Source organism: Jaculus jaculus, chromosome 1 (genome assembly GCF_020740685.1).
Source record: "Jaculus jaculus isolate mJacJac1 chromosome 1, mJacJac1.mat.Y.cur, whole genome shotgun sequence".
Classification (NCBI taxonomy): domain Eukaryota; kingdom Metazoa; phylum Chordata; class Mammalia; order Rodentia; family Dipodidae; genus Jaculus; species Jaculus jaculus.
Window position 1 is genome coordinate 297,229,827 of NC_059102.1, and position 21,343 is coordinate 297,251,169.

Genomic DNA, 21,343 nt, shown 5'->3' on the forward strand with positions numbered 1-21,343 from the left:
AAGCACCTGAAATTTGTCCACTGGCACCCCAAGCCTCAGAAAACTGAACACACTGTTTTGCTTTCACTGCTTTGACATAACTTCTGGGCTTATCAGGGAATGCTGAAGTTAGAGCTGTAGAAAACAAGTGTCTTGTGAAAAAGTAGTCTATTACTACTTTCCAAAATATATTTTCCTCTCTGCATATTATTTGATTCCATGAGACATTTCAATATCCTACCACAATTATTTTTCAACTGAAAACTTTAATTATACAAAGTATTTAGAAGTTAATTGTCCCTGCTCATCACTGACTCTTTTATTTGTTGTCATTATCACAAGTTCCAATAAGCAAATTGCTAGAAGATTCACATATACTCTCAATGTAACACTATGAAAGTAACAGAGAAGGTTTGGAAGGATAGAAGGGGAACACTTGAATTTTCTTTCCTTTTTTCTTTTCTTTCTTCCTTTTTTTTTTCTTTTGGCTTTTTGAGGTAGGGTCTTACTCTGGCTCAGGCTGACCTGGAATTCACTATGTAGTCTCAAGGTGGCCTCGAACTCACAGTGATCCTCCTACCATTACGCTTGGCTGAATTTTCTTCTTCTTTTTAAAAAATATTTCATTTTTATTTATTTATTTGACAGAGAAAGAGGGAAAGTGAGAGAATGGGCACACCAGGCCTCCAGCCACTGCAAACGAATTCCAGTCACATGCTCCTCTTTGTCCATCTGGCTAATGTAGGTCCTGGGGAATTGAACTTGGGTCTTTTGGCTTTGCAAGCAAATGCCTTAACCACTGAGCAATCCCTCCAACCCAGTTTTCTTAAGCTATTTGCAGAGCTGTCTTAAACTTTTCAGAGACTACGAGGAGTGATAGCATTATACCTTTAATGGGGGCTGAGGTAGGAGGATCATTGTGAGTTCCAGGTCACCCTGGGTTAAAGTGAGACCCTACCTCAAACAAACAAACACCTGGGAGTGGTGGCACATGCTATTAATCCCAGCACTCAAGATGTAGAGGTAGGAGGATCACTGTGAGTTCAAAGCCACCCTGAGACTACACAGTGAATTCCAGGTCAGTCTGTGCCAGACAGAGACCCTACCTCAAAAAACCAAAAATTAAAAAAAAAAAAATCAGAGACTATATTCTCATCTAATGCTGGTTAATAATTATTAGGGTGAACAACTGTTCTGCTTTGCTCAGGCTGGTCTTGTCTGTGGTCCCTGGATAATGATTAATGGCATTTACTTCCCATCTCAATAGTATCCTAGTTTAGGGGCTAGGGAGATAGCTCAGTTCATAAAGTGCTTGCCTGAATTCAATCCTGGGAATCCATATTGTAAAAAGCCAGACACCCATCATAGTGGTTTGTTTGTAATCCTGAGGCTGAGAAGGTAGAGTTAGTTAGACCCATGGGGCTCACTGGAGAGCCTGACTAGCCTGCTTCATGAGCTCTAGGCCAGTGGGAGAACTTAAAAAAAAAAAAAAAGGTGAATGGCATGGTGGCATGCGCCTTTAGTCCCAGCACGTGGGAGGCAAAGGTAGGATGTTCGCTGTGAGTTCAAGGCCACTTCGAGACTACCAAGTGGATTTCAGGTCAGCCTGAGCTAGAGTGAGACCCTACCTCAAAAAAGCAAACAAACATAAAAAAAAATTTAAAAAAAAAAAAAAAAAGCAAACAAACAAAAAAAGGCGAATGGGACTGGAGAGATGGTTTAGTGGTTAAAGTGCATGCCTGCAAAATCCAAGGACCCAGGTTTGATTCTCCAGGTCCCATGTAAGCCAGATGCACATGATGGCACATGTGTCTGGAGTTCGTTTGCAGTGGCTGGAAGCCCTGGTGTGCCCATTCTCTCTCTCTCTCTCCCCGTCTGTGTGTGTGTCTCTAATAAATAAATAAATAAAAATAGATCTTTAAAAAAAGGTGAATGGTGCCTGAGCAATGACATCCAAGGTTGTTGTAACACACACACACACACACACACACACACACACACACACACACACGTATTCTAGTTTGACTGCTATATGACTACGGCACAGATAAGATTTTCAGGATGAGTCATATAAAGTGCAGTTGGAGCTTCTTAAAAAAGAGATTTTTTAATAGAGTCACTTACAGAAAGGATAGTGTAGACCCAAGTGTAAGAGTGGGCTTCTCACAATAGGCTCCCACTTAAGTGTCTCAACGATAGCCGTGTACTTTGGTTACATTGCTCAAGGTTTTCTCATAAGGGGAGGCTGGAGGTACATTAGCTAAGAGTAGAGGCTGATAAGTTAAAACCCTCAGTCCCAAAGGTTGCACAAGGGAGTTAAGATATGTCTTTACTATAAACAAAGTTAGTCTTGTTTGTGAGATTCCCAGAAAAGTACAGGTTTATATCAGGAAGGGGGAAAGATCACATGCACTTAGACCTTAAGCATGGTCCATTATTGTCATAACAGTCTTTTAAAAACATTTTTATTTATTTATTTGAGAGAGAGAGAGAAAGAAAGAAAGAGAGAATGGGCTCACCAGGGCCTCGAGCCACTCCAGATGCATGTGCCACCTTCTGTGTCTGGCTTACGTGGATCCTGGAGAGTCAAACCTGAGTCCTTTGGCTTTTCAGGCAAGCACCTTAACCACTAAGCTATCTCTCCAGCCCTCTGTTATAACATTGTTATTTGAAATAGCTTTATGTAAAAGGAATATTGCCTCTATGCAGACAATCTTCACAGCAAATTTTTTAGTTGTGCTAGAATTCTTGACTCTCAACAGGAGAGTTCAACTAGACCCCTTTCCCTTCCCATTTTTTTAAAATTTTCCTTGTTTTTCTATTTTGCCTCAGATGCTAAATTATATGATCAATCTACTGATCATATAAGAACAGTATTTTGTCTTCACAATAGCATCAGAATCATTTAGATTGACTATGTATAAAATGACAGTTTTCCGCCAAAAATTCAAGAGGACATATTGTTTATTCTAGAAATTTCCCTCTGTGAGTATATCCTGAAGATATTCTTTTGTTATAAGCAGAACACATACACACACACACATATCTAGTGGAAATTAGAAAAAAAAATCCTAAGTGTTTATCAATAGCTTAGTTACATGCAGTAGAATCCTATGCAATTATTATCAAAGGAGGTGGTAGATCTGTATGTGGTGAGGATGCACTGAAATATTCAAGATATTTTTAAATTAAAAAAGAGAGTTGTGAAAATATACATATATGGCAGTCTATGTGACAGTGCTTGCCATGGCTAGCTTCCATAATTTCCTCCAGCTTTCAGGCCCAAATCATGCCAAATCAAGATCAATCTAAATACTTAACTGCTTTCGACAAAGATGCAGCTTCACCCCTAGTCTTTCCACATTGCCAGATTGACTCCCCTAAGCCTCCTGGATACAAAATTTCTGGAGATGCCATGATTTCCAATATATCCTGCTGTATAACATCTCTATTGGAAGAAGACTCACAAAGCTGTTGACTGTGATTAGTCCTAAGTGTCATTGCCTTCTGTACTTTGATTTTAGTCCATAGTATATATCATTTATAATTTCAAAAATTGCTTTAAAGCAATATATGGGGCTGGAGAGATGGCTTAGCAGTTAAGGCACTTGCCTGTAAAGTCAAAGGACCAGGTTCGATTCCCCAAGACCCATGTAAGCCAGATGTACAAGGTGGCACAGGTGTCTGGAGTTCATTTGCTAAAGGCCCTGGTGTGCTCATTCTTTCTCTCTGCCTCTTTCTCCCTCAAATAAATACAAATAAAATAAAAAATATAAAAGGAATATATGTATAATCAATTCATTATGTACAAATAGTATTTTCAGTGTTTCTAGGACATTTGGGAACTCTTTATTTAGAAAGACTAGAGAGCCAGATCTCTAGAATTTTTCCTATAAATATGCTTTGCAGTGGGTGTGGCATGATCTACAGTTACTTCCCAATTACCAGGCTAATTGAAGGAAGGATAGCTTGAGGAAATAGTAGAAATGCAGCTTTTAGTTTCTAACAGTTTCATGACCACTTTAGCCAAATCAGTGAAACAGATACATTAATTGTCACCTCTGAATGTCTCTGGAAGTAGATTATAAAATGTAAGCCAACTACTTCAAAGGATTGCCTTTCACTTTTTTCCCCTTTCCTTTCTCTGATCTAGCTCCTAGGATAAGGGCAAATCCAAAAGGTTAGTAAGAAGGGATATTTGAGGAGTCAGATGTACATTTCCATTTCCAAGAGCTATAAAATGTTGCTTCCACTTAGCTCTGATTTTAGAGACAAACAAACAAACAAACAAACAAACAAACAACAAAAATAAGTCGGTCATGGGGGCGCACGTCTTTAATCCCAGCACTTGGCATGCAGAGGTAGGAGGATCACTGTACATTCGAGGCCACCTTGAGACTAGACAGTGAATTCCAGGTCAGTCTGGGCTAGAATGAGACCCTACCTCGAAAAAACAAACAAAATAAATAAATAAATAAAAACAAGCATAAAAATGTAAAAGCTAGAATTGGCACTCCCCTTTGTGGATGCGCAAGCCATAGTTTCTGCCCCTCCCCCACCACTGTGCCTCACTTGTGCTGTGATTCGCTGTCCTTGAACGCTGCCCTTCCAGTGCTGCTGTTTCTGCTCACAGCTGCCTTCCTCTCCATCCTCTGCCCACCATGAGGACTGAAGCATCTTAATTTATTTAGTTTGTACCAATCCCTTTTACCACCCCCAAGCTAAAGCTAGATTATAACTTCCTTCAGGGTACGGACAGTGCATATAGTCAGTATACATAAAGGTTTGTTTAATGAATAAATGTCTCCGTATCCCTGGATATACATAATCTTATTTTAACCTCCTGGTAGGTGGAGTTACAGAACCCCCCCCCCCCCAAACTATTGTGACCGTCCCTCAGGGAATATGCTCCTCGGAACAGGTGCAGCCCTGCCATGGCCTGGCTCACTGGCTAGAGGTTGGAAGCTGGGCTACATTTCTGCTCTATTGAGCATTGGTTTCGGGTGCTTTTTGTAAACACTTCACTTTGCAGTCCCTCCCCCTTTTGAGAAATTACAGATCTTTGGAAATGTGTATTTCACATCCATCTGTTGGCTTACCTATACACAACATTCTGAGCTGGTCTAGGAGACACAGTGACTCATGTTCCCTATAACCAGGGTGACCTGGAGCACTCCAGGCTGGGAGGAAATTACTTTGTCACACTCTGGCTCTGTAGCTTCAAGTGCAGAAGAGTCTGGGCTGCATCTCGACATCCATCAACATGACTGAATTAGTTGCTGCTCCATCTGATATTAATAGCGATGGTGTCTGGCTACGGGCAACCTTCTTTGCTTGGCTGAAAGAGGTTGTGACCTACTTGCACATGAATTTAATGGGAGCGTGAATATCTGCATTTTACTACAGCTTTAACATCACCAATTAGAGGCATGGTAATGTGAACCGGGCAACCTTTTTTTAAACCCAGTGAGTATGAACCTATTAAGTATTCAAATGTTGTGGGCAAGTTTAATACGCAGCGGCTCCATTTCTAACATCTGAGATCTGCCATGGAAGTCAGCACTGGAATGGAGAGGGGGGAAATGGAAGAAAACCAGAAGTGCAAGGGAGAAAGCAATTTGGAAGAGCAGGAATTGGTTACTGAAGACCACAGACCTGACGCTGCTGGGGCGGGGGAGAGGCCCCGGATGGGCTGAGCACTTCAACAGTGGGGAGAGGGGTAGAGGAGGGTTTAGAAAAGAATCCTGAAAGAATCCAAAGGGCTCTCAGCTGTGTGTAAAGTGGGCCCTTGTGTGTGAGATCTCCTAACCTAGTAAAATAGAGACTAGTGAAGCAATCTGAGGAAGAGGCCACTGGAAGTACCAGCACTGATAAGTATGGGCAGGATGGACAAAATGAGATGAAGGTGGGCCTAAGGATTTCCAGAGTTGTTTTTGCTTTTTAATTTTTTTTAATACTTTTATTTTTATTTATGAGAGAGGGAAAGAGAGAGAGAGAGAATGGGCATGCGGGGACTCAAGCCACTGCAAACAAACTCCAGATGCATGTGCCACCTTGTGCATGTGGTTTATATGGGTCCTGGGGAATTGAGCCCAGGTCCTTTGGCTTTGCAGGCAAGTGCCTTAACTGCTAATCCATCTCTCCAGCCCGTTTTTTTTTTTTTTTTTAATTTTTGAAGTAATATGTATGTGGAAAACTTGGTAAACATAAAAGACCCAACAAACCAGCAGAAGCAGAAGTAATCACCCCACCACAACATGAACACAGATAATAGTCTTTATCATTTGGGGGCACATGAGCTTCTAGTTATTTGTGTCTCTGCGCATTCACATGTATGCATGTGTTACTGTATACCCTGTCATACAGCTTGGCACACAGGGTATCTTGACACATGCTGGCTCAGTTGCTCCATCTCTCCTTGGTCTGTACGCTCCTCCCTTCGCACTGCACCTGCCTGCCTGGCTGCGGGAGCTTGGTCTCATGGCGAAGGATTGTTGTGGACTGACCCAAGGGCCTCTTGTTCATCGACAGGGTAAACGGCTCAGCTTAAAATAATGACAAGGCTCTGCTGAGTGCCTTAGTTTGCATATATTTTCTTTCTCAGAATAAGAGGCTTTTAAAGTAAGCATGTAAGATAAAACGAAATAGATTGATTAATGTAATCTACAGCCTAACATTCAGAGCATCCCATTTGTGAAACTAAACCATGTAATCATAGCCTGGGGAAAGAAAGTCAACTCTGCCCATGGAGGGAATAAAGCCGAGACATGTGGAAGGAGACAGACATACACAATTTACACAGAGGTGCCTGGCCTAGATTTTATCCTCCAATCTTTTATGTTTCATATTTGTGAATGCAGTGTGCTTGGGTGTACGCATGTGGATATACATGTCTGGGGGTGTGCATGCTCATGGGTGTATGTGGCCAGAGGTTGACATCAGGTAGCTTCCTCAATCACTCCCCTCTGTGGCATCCAGACCTCACTAATTCCGCTAATCTAGTAAACCAGCTTTCCTTAGGAATTTCTCATTTCCTATTCCCAACACCCACCCAGCCTTTATACGGGTGCTGGGATCAGACTTTGGGCCCTCATGCATGCACAACAAGCATTTTACCTCCTCAGACATCTCTCTAGTTCCTCCCTTTGTTTTGAGACAGGGTCTTCCTATATAGCTCAGGTGGCCTCAAACTATTCATACTCCTCCTGTTGAGTTATAAGTTACAAATGGGCACCACCACACCCAGCATGTTTCATACATTTAAAAAAAAATTTTATGTATTTTATCTGAGACAGAGACTGATAGAGAGAATGGCACACCAGGGCCTACAGCCACTACAAATGAACTCCAGATGCATGCACCACCTTGTGCATCTGTCTTGCATGGGTCCTGGGGAGTCAAACCTGGGTCATTTGGCTTTGCAGGCAAACACCTTAACTGCTAAGCCATCCCTCCAGCCCCATGCTTTTTTTTTTGAGACAAGGTCTCAGATAGCCCAGACTAGCCTTGAATTCCTGATTCTCCTACTTCCACCTCCCAGTGGCAGAGTTACAATTGCCTGCCACCACACCCAGCATGTTTTGATGCAGGTGGTTGGGCCAGAAGCATTAGGCTTGAATATTTCACAATAGGGCCTGTCTCCCTTATTGCCTAAAATGTGTCCATTGTAAAAGCCTCAAGCCTTGTCATCTTGCCTCTAGGTTTTCTCCTTGCTACTTCCTCCTTCTATCTACAGTTAAATGAACTTTCTACTATGAATAGATACTATCTCTATGTAACAAGCCACCCCTAAACCTAGTGGCCTGACTGATGCAACCATCCTTTTACTGTGCTTGTAGATTTTGTGGATCAAGAATTTCAATGGGAAGTCCAGGCCCATATGGATTCACTGGTGAAGCTTACCAGGCCTTCATGGAATAACTAATACCAATCCTTCTCAAACTTTTCCATAAAATAGAAAAGGAAGGAATTCTACTGAACTCCTTCTACAAAGCCAGCAACACCTTGATACCAAAACCAGACAAAGACAGAACAAAAAAAGAAAATTACAGACCAATCTCCCTCATGAACCATGAACATAGATGCAACAATTCTCAACAAAATATTGACAAAAAGAATACAAGACTATATCAGAAAGATCATTTACCCTGACCAAGTAGGCTTTATCCCAGAGATTCAGGGATGGATCAACATGAAAATAGATAAATGTAATATTTTATATAAATGGACTGAAGGATAAAAATCCCATGATCATCTTATTAGATGCAGAGAAAGCATTTGACAAAATCCAACATCCCTTCATGATAAAAGTCCTACAGAGACTGTGAATAAAAGGAACATATCTCAACATAATAAAGGCTATTATGACAAGCCTACAGCCAACATATTACTAAATGGGGAAAAACTGGAAGCTTTTCCCCTAAAATCAGGAACAAGACAAGGGTATCCACTGTCCCCACTTTTATTTAAAATAGTACTGAAAGTCTTAGCCATAGCAATAAGGCAAGAGACACACATAAAAGGGATACAAATTGGAAAGGAAGAGGTCAAGTTATCATTATTTGAAGATGACATGATTCTGTACATAAAGTACCCTAAAGACTCTACCAACAAACTGTTAGAGCTGATAAACACCTATAGCCATGTAGCAGGATACAAAATATCCACTCAGAAATCAGTAGCCTTCCTATATGCTAACAACAAACATGAAAAGGATGAAATCAGAGAACCACTCTCAATCAAAAATAAATAAATAAGTAAATAAATAAAGTATCTTGGAATAAACCTAACAAAAGAAGTGAAGGATCTCTACAATGAAAACTTTAACACTCTCAAGCAAGAAATTGCAGAAGACACTAGGAAATGGAAAGACATCCCTTGTTCTTGGATTGGAAGAATCAATATTGTGAAAATAGCAATCTTACCAAAAGCAATCTACACGTTTAATGCAATTCCCATAAAAATTTTAATGGCATTCTTCACAGAAATAGAAAACACAATCCAAAAATTCATTTGGAAGCACAAAAAAAACCTCAAATATCTAAAACAATTTTGAGCAACAAAAATAAGGCTGTTGGTATCACCATACCTTATTTGAACCTATATTACAGAGCCATAGTAACAAAAACAGCATGGTTCTGGGACAAAAACAGACATGTAAAACAATGGAACAGAATAGAGGACCCAGGTGTAAGTCTGGGTAGCTATAGCCAGCTGATATTCGACAAAAATGCCAAAAATACTCATTGGAGAAAAGACAGCCTTTTCAGCAAATGGTACTGGGAAAACTGGATATGTATCTGTAGAAGGATGAAATTAGATCCTTATCTCTCTCCATGCACAAGAATTAAGTCCAAACGGATCAAAGATGTTAATACCAGACCTGAAACTCTAAAACTGCTGGAGGAAAAAGTAGGGGAAACACTTCAACATATTGGTCTTGGCAAAGACTTTCTGAATATAACCCAGTTGCTCAGGAAATAAAACCATGGATCAATTACTGGGACCTCATGAAATTACAAAGCTTTTGTACAGCAAGGACACTTTGAATAGAACAAAGAGGTAACCTACAGAATGGGAGACAATCTTTGCCAGCTATACATCTGACAGAGGATTAGTAACCAAAATATACAAAGAACTTAAAAAAACTAAATAATAAGAAATCAAACAACCCATCTAAAAATAGACTATAGAACTAAATAGAGAGTTCTCAAAAGAAGAAATACAGATGGCATATAAGCACCTAAAAATGTTCTACATCCCTAGCCATCAGGAAAATGCAGATTAAAACTATGTTGAGATTCCATCTCACTCCTGTCAGAATGGCTACCATCATGAAAACAAATGACCATAAATGCTGGTGAGGATGCAGAAAAAGAGGAACCCTTCTACTCTGTTGGTGGAAATGAAACCTGGTCCAGCCATTGTGGAAATCATGGAAATTCCTTAAACAGCTGAGAATGATTTACCACATGACCCAGCTATGCCACTCCTAGACATATATCCTAAGGACTTGTCTTACTACCTTAGAAACACCATGTTTATTGCCACTCTATTCACAATAGCTATGAAATGGAACCAGCCTAGATGTCCTTCAACTGATGAGTGGATAATGAAGTTGTGGCATATTTATACAATGGAGTTGCACTCAGTGATGAAAAAGAAAAAAGAAAGAAAAAGAAAGAAAGAAAGAAAGAAAGAAAGAAAGAAAGAAAGAAAGAAAGAAAGAAAGAAAGAAATTTGCAGGAAAATAGATGGATCTGGAAAGGATTATACTAAGTGATGTAACCCAGGCCCAGAAAGCCAAATGTTGCATGTTCTCTCTCATATGTGGATCCTAGCTACAAATGATTAGACTTCTGTGTGAGTAGGAAGAAAACTCAGAAGCAGGGGCAGTGAACTAGAAAGGAGATATAAAGGGAATAGGAAGGGAGGGAAGGGGGAGTTAATAGGATGGTATTGTATGTATTTAAGTAGAAGAACAGATTAATGGGGGTGAAAAGGCCTAAGTGAGGTCAGAGGAAGAGATTCAGTAAAGGAAAGGTAGAGGGATCAAAATCTAAGAAGATATAAATAAGTCATAAAATCCTACTTTTTTGGACAATGGAACACCCAGAAGCCATAGATTGTTACTAGAAATTTTTTAGTGCCAGGGAAGGGATACCTTCCAGTGAGTTGTTAACTAGGGAGGTCACTGATGCCCCCAAAACATTACAGTCCATTGCCAAGGCTTTTGGTTTCCCACCAGAAATACATGGTAAGACCCTATTGCTGAAGACTCCACATACTTGGGCAGCAAGGTCACTGAGAAATCCTGCTGGAGCTGAGCTGAAAATTTCCTTATAGACCAGCTGACAGAAAGCTGGAAAAAGCCATACTGCATGCAGTTCAATGGGAGAAAGAGAAATCACCAGTAGAGATATTTAACAGTGGATACTGCAAGCCTTAAATTTGGTCAGCCAGGCCAAATGAGCCAATGGGTGCAATAGTGGCATGTCTGTTATGAAGGAAACCAACTGCTCTCTAATTGGACTAGAGGCCTGCTCCATGGGAAGGAATATATCCCTGATACTGAAAACCCACAACAGGGGTAGTCATGAGCCCTAGGGGTATAACATCTGCTGGTGTCTGGCTAAATGTATATACTATGCTCATCAAGCTGACCAGTAAGCATTTCGCTTAATGTTCATACCCTTATATTAATGCTACTCTCACTTTTGGTTAGAGAACCTTCCCTTTGCAGATGGCAGTGACCTTGGGATGATTCAGAAGGCATCATGGTGCTGAGAAAAAGTAACAGAGGAGTGCTCAGCCCTGAAATATCTCTATCACACCTACCAAGACTCAGGGTCCATTGTGGAAGAGGTGGGGGAAAGAATGTAAGAGCCAAAGGAAGGGTAGGACTCCTTACAATGTGCTCCTCCAGACACAAAATGGCCTGGATATCCATGACCTCACAGTGCTGACACTATCTACACAAGACCATCATAAGAGGAGGAAAAGATGGTGAAATAAAAATAAAAGAGAGACTGATTGAGAAGGGGTGGGGATATGATGGAGAGTGGAGTTTCAAAGGGGAAAGTGTGGGGGGGGGAGGGCGAAAGGGAATTATCATAGGTTGTTGTCTACAATTATGGAAGTTGTCAATAAAATTTTTTAAAACAGATTTGAAAAAAAAAGAATTACAACTGGGCAATACCAGACTTGCCCTCAGTTTACTTGAGTGACAGAGTGCTGAGCAGCTGGAGTTGGAAAGTGCTTGGGTGTGTGGTCTGCCTATATTCTGAAATGGTAAAGGACTGGCCAGGCTGACAGAGCTACATGCAGCTCTGTCATTCTGGCTTCAGGGAAGTCGTATTTATTGTATGGTGGCTCTGTGTTTTCAAATGCAATGTCTCCCGAGGGAGCAAGGTAAAATCTTGATGACCTTTTTGACCATGCCTGAAAACTCACAAGACTCCTTTCTACTTTATTCCATTGGTCAAAGCAGTCATAAATCTGTCCTCTATCCTTGATGGGGGCAAAATGCAAAAGTGTAGCTATGTTTTAGAATGGCCCATTTATCAGCCCACTTAATAAATAGCTGTCATCTAGATTTGTATAAACATAAAAGGCAACTTAAAGGACCCACACCAAACTGTTCAAGTTGAGAGGAGATGTTCACTATCCTCTACACTTCATAAGGAGGAAGGAAAAGAAAAACTAGTGGGATTAGGAGTGATCTTTTTTGTTGTTGTTCTTTTTCTTGCTTTTGTTGCTGTTGTTTTGAGGCAGTTTCACTCCAGCCCAGGCTAGCCTGGAATTCAGTTTGTAGCCCAAGGTGGCCTCAAATTCTTGGCTATCCGCCTACCTCAGCTTCTCCAATGCTGGGATTATAGGTATGAGCTACCATGCCTGGCTCTAATTTTCATTTTCTAAGGAAAATTTTCTCTCTGATTTTCTAAAGTCATTATAATCAAGAATATAGGTCTGGGCTGGAGAGATGGCTTAGCGGTTAAGCGCTTGCCTGTGAAGCCTAAGGACCCCGGTTCGAGGCTCGGTTCCCCGGGTCCCACGTTAGCCAGATGCACAAGGGGGCGCACATGTCTGGAGTTTGTTTGCAGAGGCTGGAAGCCCTGGCACGCCCATTCTCTCTCTCTCCCCCTATCTGTCTTTCTCTCTGTGTCTGTCGCTCTCAAATAAATAAATAAAAATTAAAAAAAAAAAAAGAATATAGGTCTCACACACACACACACACACACACACACGTGGGTAGCATGTGTAAAATGGTGCATGCACATGCATGTGCTGATAGGACAGCACCTCATGTATGCCCTGCAGAGGTCAGAGGGTGCTCCTGTGATACTCTTCTACCTGCTTTTCCTTGAGATGGAGTCTCTTATTGATTCCAGAGCCTGCCAGGTCTCAAGCCTCAGTGATTCACTGGTCTCTGCTCCCCACAGAACTGGTGTGATTGACATATGTGGCCAAGCCCAGCTGTTTACATGGATACTGGAGCAATCCATTTCTGACCATCTCAGGCCCTCACGCTTGCGTAGTGCACTTACCAACATGACATATCCTAAACCAGTAGCACTAGCTTGTCTGAGATGAGTTCATCAATCCAAGCCTATCCTCCACCTGAGTAGGTTCTGGGAAAAAAGCCAGAAAAATCCTTTGAAAGGTTTAGGAGGCCAAAGCAAGAATGTTTTTATAATTAGTGGTTCTGGTGCTGTATTCATAGCCCATCAGTACACTCAGTGCGAACTACTTCCACAACTTAAACCAAGTAAGGACACTTAGGAGAATCATTTGGAAGTCTGGACCTGTGTCTCCTGGAGTTTGGGGACACAGTGCTGGTGACTGATTCTCACTAACAAAGCCTAAGGGACGGGGCAGAGTACACAGAGTTCCATAGGCAGGAACAAGAGCCCAGAGAACAACCTTCAGGGAGCAGTAACCTTGGAAGAAGGTTCTGCAAGGATAAATGCCCTGCCACTCAGCCACGTCAGTCGCCTAAAGGGTGGACCACTTACCCCTAATCCTTCCCCAAGAGCCTTGACTAGGGAAGGAGCAACCAGTAGGTAGAAGAGAGGAAAAGCTGCCTATATGGCCTTTCCTTCCTCCCCACTTCTTTTTGTTTGTTTGTTTTTTGGTTTTTCCAGGTCTAGGCTGACCTGGAATTCACTATGTAGCCTCAGGGTGGCCTTGAACTCACAGTGATCCTCCTACCTCTGCCTCCTCAGTGTTGGGAATTAAAGGCGTGCACCGCCACACCTGTCTGTTCCTCTCCACTTCTAAGACTGAAGTGAAAAGGGCTGAGAAGCTTTTAAACGAATGAAATATTGAAGATGTGATATGAGGGAACTCTTATGACTGAAAGGAATCCAAGCCCAAGGATCTCAGCCACAGTCAGTTTCCTAGAGCAGCGGGAGAAAGTAGGTTTGCAGATTGCTTCCTCCTAGAACTGACATGTGTTCATTATTCAATAGCCTATTGTACCTGTTTGTGTCTTTCCGATCTCCCAAGTTTTATTTGAAACATACATTGCTCGTTATTTAAATGTACATCTAAAGCTGGGTGTGGTGATCCACATCTGTAACCTCAGCTGAAGAGAGAGGATTGTTTTAAATTCAAGGCTAATCTGGGCTATATATAGTGAGTTCCAAGGCAACCTGGGCTATAGAATGAGACTCTGACTCCAACAACAAAATACACACATAGATAAAAAGCACCTGTAAAGTCTTTTGAGACCTTTCTATTTTCTTAAGGACTAAAGCAATGCTTTTGTTTCTTCTTCTTTTTTTTTTTTTTTTTTTAGATAGTCTCACTCTTTATCCCAGTCTGGCTTAGAACTTGTCATCCTTCTGCCTTATCCTCCCAACTGTGGGGATTTACAAAGATATGACATCACACTCAATCTTCAAAACTAGTTGTTTTGTTGTTGTTATTATTATTATTATTATTTATTTATTTGGTATTTTCAAGACAGGGTCTCACTCCAGACCAGACTGACCTGTAACTCACTCTGTAGTTCTAGGCTGGCCTCAAACTCATGGAGATCCTTCGGCCTCTGCCTCCTGAGTGCTGGGGTTGGAGGCATGCCCCACCATGCCTGGCTTCCAAGCTAGTTCTTTTAATTTTTGTTTATTTTTATTTATTTATTTGAGAGTGACAGACAGAAAGAGAGAGAATGGGCACACCAGGGCCTCCAGCCACTGCAAATGAACTCCAGATGCATGCACCACCTTGTGCATCTGGCTTATGTGGGTCCTGGGGAATTAAGCCTCGAACCAGAGTCCTTAGGTTTCACAGGCAAGTGCTTAACTGCTAAGCCCCACAAGATAGTCTTAAAGCATGATTTACCAGGCTCATCATAAGTTCTTGATGACCTCCCTCACCTCCTCTCCTCACCTCCCCTAGCCATATACATGCCTTAGTACAGCCATATGGACATGAACATTCCAAGTGTAGCTCCACCTCCTACGTCTATCCTCAGCTTGGGTTATTCCCTGGGCTTGGAATAGCTAAATATTCCTCACTCTAACCATCTGAAGAACTGACTCCAATTCAGCCTTAAGTTCAAGCACTACCTTTGCGAGACAACCCCCTCACTCCGGGAGATCCTGTAGGAAAGAGATTGGGTTTTTCAGACAACAATCTCCAATCTTGCCAATCTGAGAATTTGAGAACCCGGAACTAGGTGACATCATTGACACTGCTTTCATCAACAAGCAAACATGGAAGTGATGGCCAGTGTCCAGTCAGTGCTAAATAAGCAGGGAGCGTAAGGGTAGGCCAAGAAAAGCTATCTTTGATCATGGGGCTAGAGACGACCAACAGCGGCAATCGCTTGTGTCTTGCTGAAGCCAGGAAGATAATGCCAGGGAAGGCTTTGGAAGGAAGGTGAGTGGCTAGTACTGTGCAAGTTCATTCTTTTTCCAGCTGCAGACCTGACCATTCGGCTGCCCAAGCAGTGACCACTTTTACTTAAGTAGATCTTGAAATCTGAAAGTCCCTGGCATATGTGCAGATTGCTTTTTAGTACAACTGCTCTTTAAGTTTGGGTCTTTCTTCCTAACCCTGCTCCCAGCTGAGAGAATTTTATCATGCTAGAGATGATAGACCAGAGGTGCTGGCAACCCATGGGGTATCTTGTGTGAGAAAAAAACATCCAGAAGCTATAGTTATTGGGAAAATAGTACCATAGAGTATTTCGGTAACTGACAGTTTTACTTAGAAGCTCATGTCACACCTGCATTTTGCACTTTTTAAAAACTATTTTTCAATTTTTTACTCATTTGAGAAGCAGGTAGAGAGAGAGAGAGAGAGAGAGAGAGAATGGGTGCACCAAGGGCTCCAGCCACTGCAAATGAACTCCAGATACATCTGGCTTATGTGGGTCCTGGGGAATTGAACCTAGGTCCTTTGGCTTTGCAGGCAAAAGCCTTAACCACCAAGCCATCTCTCCAGCCCTTTCTTCCCCCCATTTTAATCAATAAAATGCATTAGTGTTTCTTTGCTGTGCTTTATTTATTTGGCAACAAGCCATTATGTACTTATTAAATAAAAGGTGGTTACCTAGTCAGGATCAGCCACTGACACTATCATCTTGGGTTCTAACTTGATTTAGACTGGCTCTCTGTTAAAATAGCCAGTCAGGGACTTCTCAGATTGGGATTATAATTCTTCATACTGTATAATACTTTTATTTTGTGTATTTCATAATAACCTATAAAGAAAGTGTCATCAGGCTGAGGAGATAGCTTAGTCAGTAAAGTGCTTGCCTTGCAAGCATGAGGAATAATCTTATTAAATGACTAGGTGTCGTAGCTTGTGCTTGTAATCTCAGAGCTGAGGAGGCAGAAACAGGAGGATCCATGAGGCCCACTGGCCAGTGTAGCCTGGATGGTGAGCTCTAGGTCAATGAAAGAACAAGAGAGAAAGGGAATGGGAGAAGAGAAGTGAGGAGAGAAGAGAGAAGAGGAGGGGAGGGGAGGAGTGACAGATTCTTTCTCAGAAAAGGTAGATGGTATTCCTCAAGCACACCCAAGACTGTCCTGTCCTCTGGTCTCCACATGCACATGGCCCCACACACGTACACATGCATGCACAGTTGTATTTTTTTAAAGTGTCATTTTAAGGAACCATTAAAGTTAGGTGGTTTGTCTAAAATTACAAAGTGAATTAATACCAGGTGCTATCTCTGCTACACCATAGCTTTCTCTGCCTTGCTCAGTGAGTGTCAATATGCCAGCTGACTTGATGCTTAGAGCTCAACACAAAATCAGCAGTGACTGTAGCTCCTGAATGACTGTTTCAAAACCATTCAAGAGGGCTGGAGAGATGACTTAGCGGTTAAGCGCTTGCCTGTGAAGCCTAAGGACCCCGGTTCAAGGCTCGGTTCCCCAGGTCCCACGTTAGCCAGATGCACAAGGGGGCGCACGCGTCTGGAGTTCGTTTGCAGAGGCTGGAAGCCCTGGCGCGCCCATTCTCTCTCTCTCCCTCTACCTGTCTTTCTCTCTGTGTCTGTCGCTCTCAAATAAAAAAAAAAAAAATTTAAAAAATAAATAAATAAACCATTCAAGAGGCAGTTGGACACATGGGAAGAATATAGGAAAGTAAAAGTAGCCGGGTGTGGTGGCACACATCTTTAATTTCAGCACTCGGGAGGCAGACCTGGCTAGGAGGATTGCCATGAGTTCGAGGCCACCCTGAGACTACACAGTGAATCCCAGGTCAGCCTGAGCTAGATTGAAACCCTACCTCAAAAAAAAAAACAAAAAAGAAAAAAAAAAAGAAGAAGAAAGTAAAAGTAGTATTGAGGACTGGAGAGATGGCTTAGTGGTTAAGGTGCTTGCCTGCAAAGCCTAAGGACCCATGCTTGATATCCCCCAGGGCCCATGTGAGCCAGATGAACAGGGTGGCCGCATGTGTCTAGAGTTCATTTGCAGTCGCTAGAGGGTCTGACACACCCATTCTCTCTCTCTCTCTCTCAAATAAATAAATAAAAATATTTTTAAATTGTATTGAGAATTTACCTAATGTGTTATTTTTCTTGAAGCCTGAAGAGTTTTTATTTCTCATCATTTTAAAGGTGAATTTAAAAGCTTTTCCTAAGCTTTTTAAGGCACTTGTCTGCAAAGCCTAAGGTTTGATTCCCTAGGACCCAGGTAAGCCAGATGCATGTGTCTGGAATTTGTTAGCATGGCTAGAGTCCCTGATGAACCCATTCTCTCTCTCCTTACCTCTCTCTCTTTCTCATAAATAAACAAATAAAAATAAAATATTTTTTAAAAAGATCTTCCTGTGTCACTAGTGAACAGTCATATTCCCTCCCCTCCATTTTTCCCTTGGTAGCATAACATGGCCAGTGACTTATTGGAAAGGGAGTTATAACTCCTTAGAGGGCTTCTTTTAGCCTGTCTCCTGGGATAAATTTGCAGGACATGTTAGGGAGGATTTTATTATGGAAAACTCAACATTGATTCATTTATTCTAATTATGCATTCTTGTTTTTAGTTAAAGATAAAACATATTTCCTCTAAATAAATGATACAACAAATATGGCTTGATAAATTTAATGAATAGGATTCAAATTCTTTCTGGCAATTTCTAGTAATGATATTGGGCAAGTTACTTCAGCTTCCTGAGCCATCGTTCCTTCATCTATCAAACTGGTTCTAACAATCAGGGGATTGTGCAAAGTTCTTCTTTCCTATTCCCCCAGTTTCCATTTGGGGATCCTCCTCCCCTTGTCTCTGTCTTCTGGCATTGGCTGTGGCCTTATTGCCTAATCTAGAAATGTAGAACATGACCCGCAGGCTGGTGAGAGCCCCTGGAAGGAACAGCTTCGAGCTGAGCCTGTGACCATGGTTAATTCGAGGGCATCTGAGCACTCAGGAGGAAGCCCAGGCCTGCTCCCGCGTGCCGCTCTCTATTTCCTACTGAAATGGACACTCTGGAAGGCCGTCTGGCTGGAGAAGCTCCAGCCTCCTGCCCCACAGGGAACCCGAGGACAGAGCCAACACACAAAGGGCAGTGGATCTCAGCCAGGAGATGCAGGGAGGCAACCTTCTGATGACAGAGTCCCATCATATCTGAAGCCAAGCCCTATGCCTGAGCTTTCCAGAGTATTATGAGTCAATAAATGCCCTCTTCAATTATACCTGTTTGGTTCAGATTAAACCAGAGACTCTTAAATGATACTGTACCTAGATGTGAGAATGAAAGAAAGTAATGTATTGTGAAGTGGTTGGCAAAATGCCTGGTTAAATTATAACTGCTCAATTAAAGGTTAGCTTCACTGGGCTTCTGCTAATTCAGTTCAGAATTCTGAATATCAGTGGACCTTTTCCAGGCAGGGTAAAGAACCAGTCTTAGTAGTAGGTTGCATACTTTGAAATATAATATCATAAATTCTAAGACACTCTCTCTCTCTCTCTTTCTCTCTAGCACTGATAGTCCTAGAGAGCAACCCTTAATCCTTTTAAGACCTTTAAAGACAAGTTTCAGGCTGGGGCGATGGTTTAGTGGATAACGTCCTTGTCATACAAGTTGAGCACCAGACTTCAGATGTCCCATACTTTTTTTCCTCCCCACAGTATGGTTAAAGTCAGAATCTATGGTGGGCATTTGTAATCTCAGCCACACCCACAGGAGTGTGGAGGAGCAGAGAAGGGGGGTAGAGACTGGAGAACCCCCTGAATGCAGCAGAGAACACTATGCCGAGACCCTGCCTCAAAGGAAGTGGGAGGCAAGGACAGACACTCCCACCCCACCTCACACATAGACGAATTTCTTCTACTTCTTCCTCTTCATCTTCCTCCTCCTCTTTTTCTCTTCTTCCTCCTTCTTCTTTTTAAATTTTTGTTGTTGTTGTTTATTTATTTGAGAATGACAGACTGAGAAGAAAGAGCCAGATAGAGAGAGAGAGAATGGGCGCGCCAGGGCTTCCAGCCACTGCAAACGAACTCCAGACGCGTGCGCCCCCTTGTGCATCTGGCTAACGTGGGACCTGGGGAACTGAGCCTCGAAACGGGGTCCTTAGGCTTCACAGGCAAGTGCTTAACCGCTAAGCCACCTCTCCAGCCCTTTCTTTTTCCTCTTTTGACATAGTACCTATATAACAAGTTCATTGGTTCTATTCCTAAAGGTACATTGTGTGTGTGTGTGTGTGTGTGTGTGTGTGTGTGTGTGTGTGTGTAGTTTTTCGAGGTAGGATCCACAATGTGTAAATGTCATGCCACACAGCCATGTCAGTCACCTAAGTGTGGACCATTTATCCCTAATCTGAGCCTTGACTAGGGAAAGAGCAACCAGTAAGTAGAAGAGAGAAAATGCAGTCTATGCACCCTTTTCTTCCTCCCTCCTGTTTTTTTTTTTTTTTTTTTTTTTTGTTTTGTTTGTTTGGTTGGTTGGTTGGTTTTGGTTTTTTGACGTAGGGTCTCGCTCAGCCCAGGCTGACCTGGAATTCACTATGTAGTCTCAGGGTGGCCTAGGACTCAAACTGATCCTCCTACCTCTGCCTCCTGAGTGCTGGAATAAAGGTGTGCACCACCATACCCAGCTTCTGAAGGTCCATTTCTATAGCAGCCTATAGAAATAGCAAAGTCCACTGGACGCCCTGAGAGTCAAAGAGGGCACAATTGTGCCCAGCAGTGACCACGGGGCTGAAAATCCAGCAATCTCAGTGCAAGCCTCAGATGACATAGTGAATTCTGAGTCAGCCAGGACTAGAGCAAAACCCTAGCTTGTGTTAGACACCCTCAGGAAGTTCCAAGTTGATATTATAAAGATTTATAATATTTTGGGGTTTAGAGAAGGATCCTTGGCTAAAAGAGCCTATTTAGCCTTTGTTAAATACACACAGCCTGTAACCTAGCTCTCCAGGCAGCCCCACTGAAGATCTAAGGGAACCAAAGATGCCAAGGGCGGTAGCTGCCCATAGACAGTGGAAGCAGCCCAGGGCGTGAAGTGAGGGAAAGGCTGTTGTGCCCTGTACTCTGACAAGTCTTTGTTCTGTGCAGCCTGGGTGGCAGTTACCTTGGTCTCCTGCGATTCTTGCCCTAAAAAAGCAGATGGACAATGGCCCGAGAGAAAGAATGGAGAAACTCTCTGAACTGAGTACAGAGTAAATATTTTAAAGTTCTGTCAGAGCAGGGACACACTTGCCCCTGGGTAAGGACTTGAGTCATATTTCAAAGAAATGAGGCGGAGCTTCCTGGAAGCCAAAGAGTAAACAACTCCTGAGGCTGGAGTTAACTCCACAGGTTTCAATTTCTTCCTCCTTTCTACTTTCCTTCCTTCTGCCTTTCCTCTTTTGTCCTCACTTAGAAGCCTTCCTTTTCTTTGTAAGCACACAGTTTGCACTCTGCCAGAGTCTCATTCTGTCGATATGAGTAATTTACATCCAAGTCCCATTCTGCGACCACACTCCTGATTCTGTTCATCTGCCAGCCAACACCTGTCAGGGAACAGAATGTGGGAGATTGTAAAACCCGTCTCACTGTGGCTGCATGAGAGCTTGGCACTCCAGAGAACGTCAGATGCCACCTCCTGAACTTGATGAATTGTGGGCATAGACCTTTTACAAGAATTTAGAAAGAGTCAAAAAGGGGGTTGGAGAGATGGCTCAGTGGTTAAAGGTGCAAAGCCCAATGGCCCAGGGTTCGATTCCCCAGTACCCATAAAGCCAGGTTCATAAACTGGCAAGTACTTCTGGATTTCATTTGCAGAGAGAGGAGGCCTTGGCATGCCTATTCTCTCTCTCTCTCCCTCTCTCTCTTTTTTGCTCTCATCCCTTCCCCCTCTCTCAAATAAACAACTTTTTATTTATTTGGTTCTTTTCAAGGTAGGGTCTCACTCTGTCTCAGGCTGACCTGGA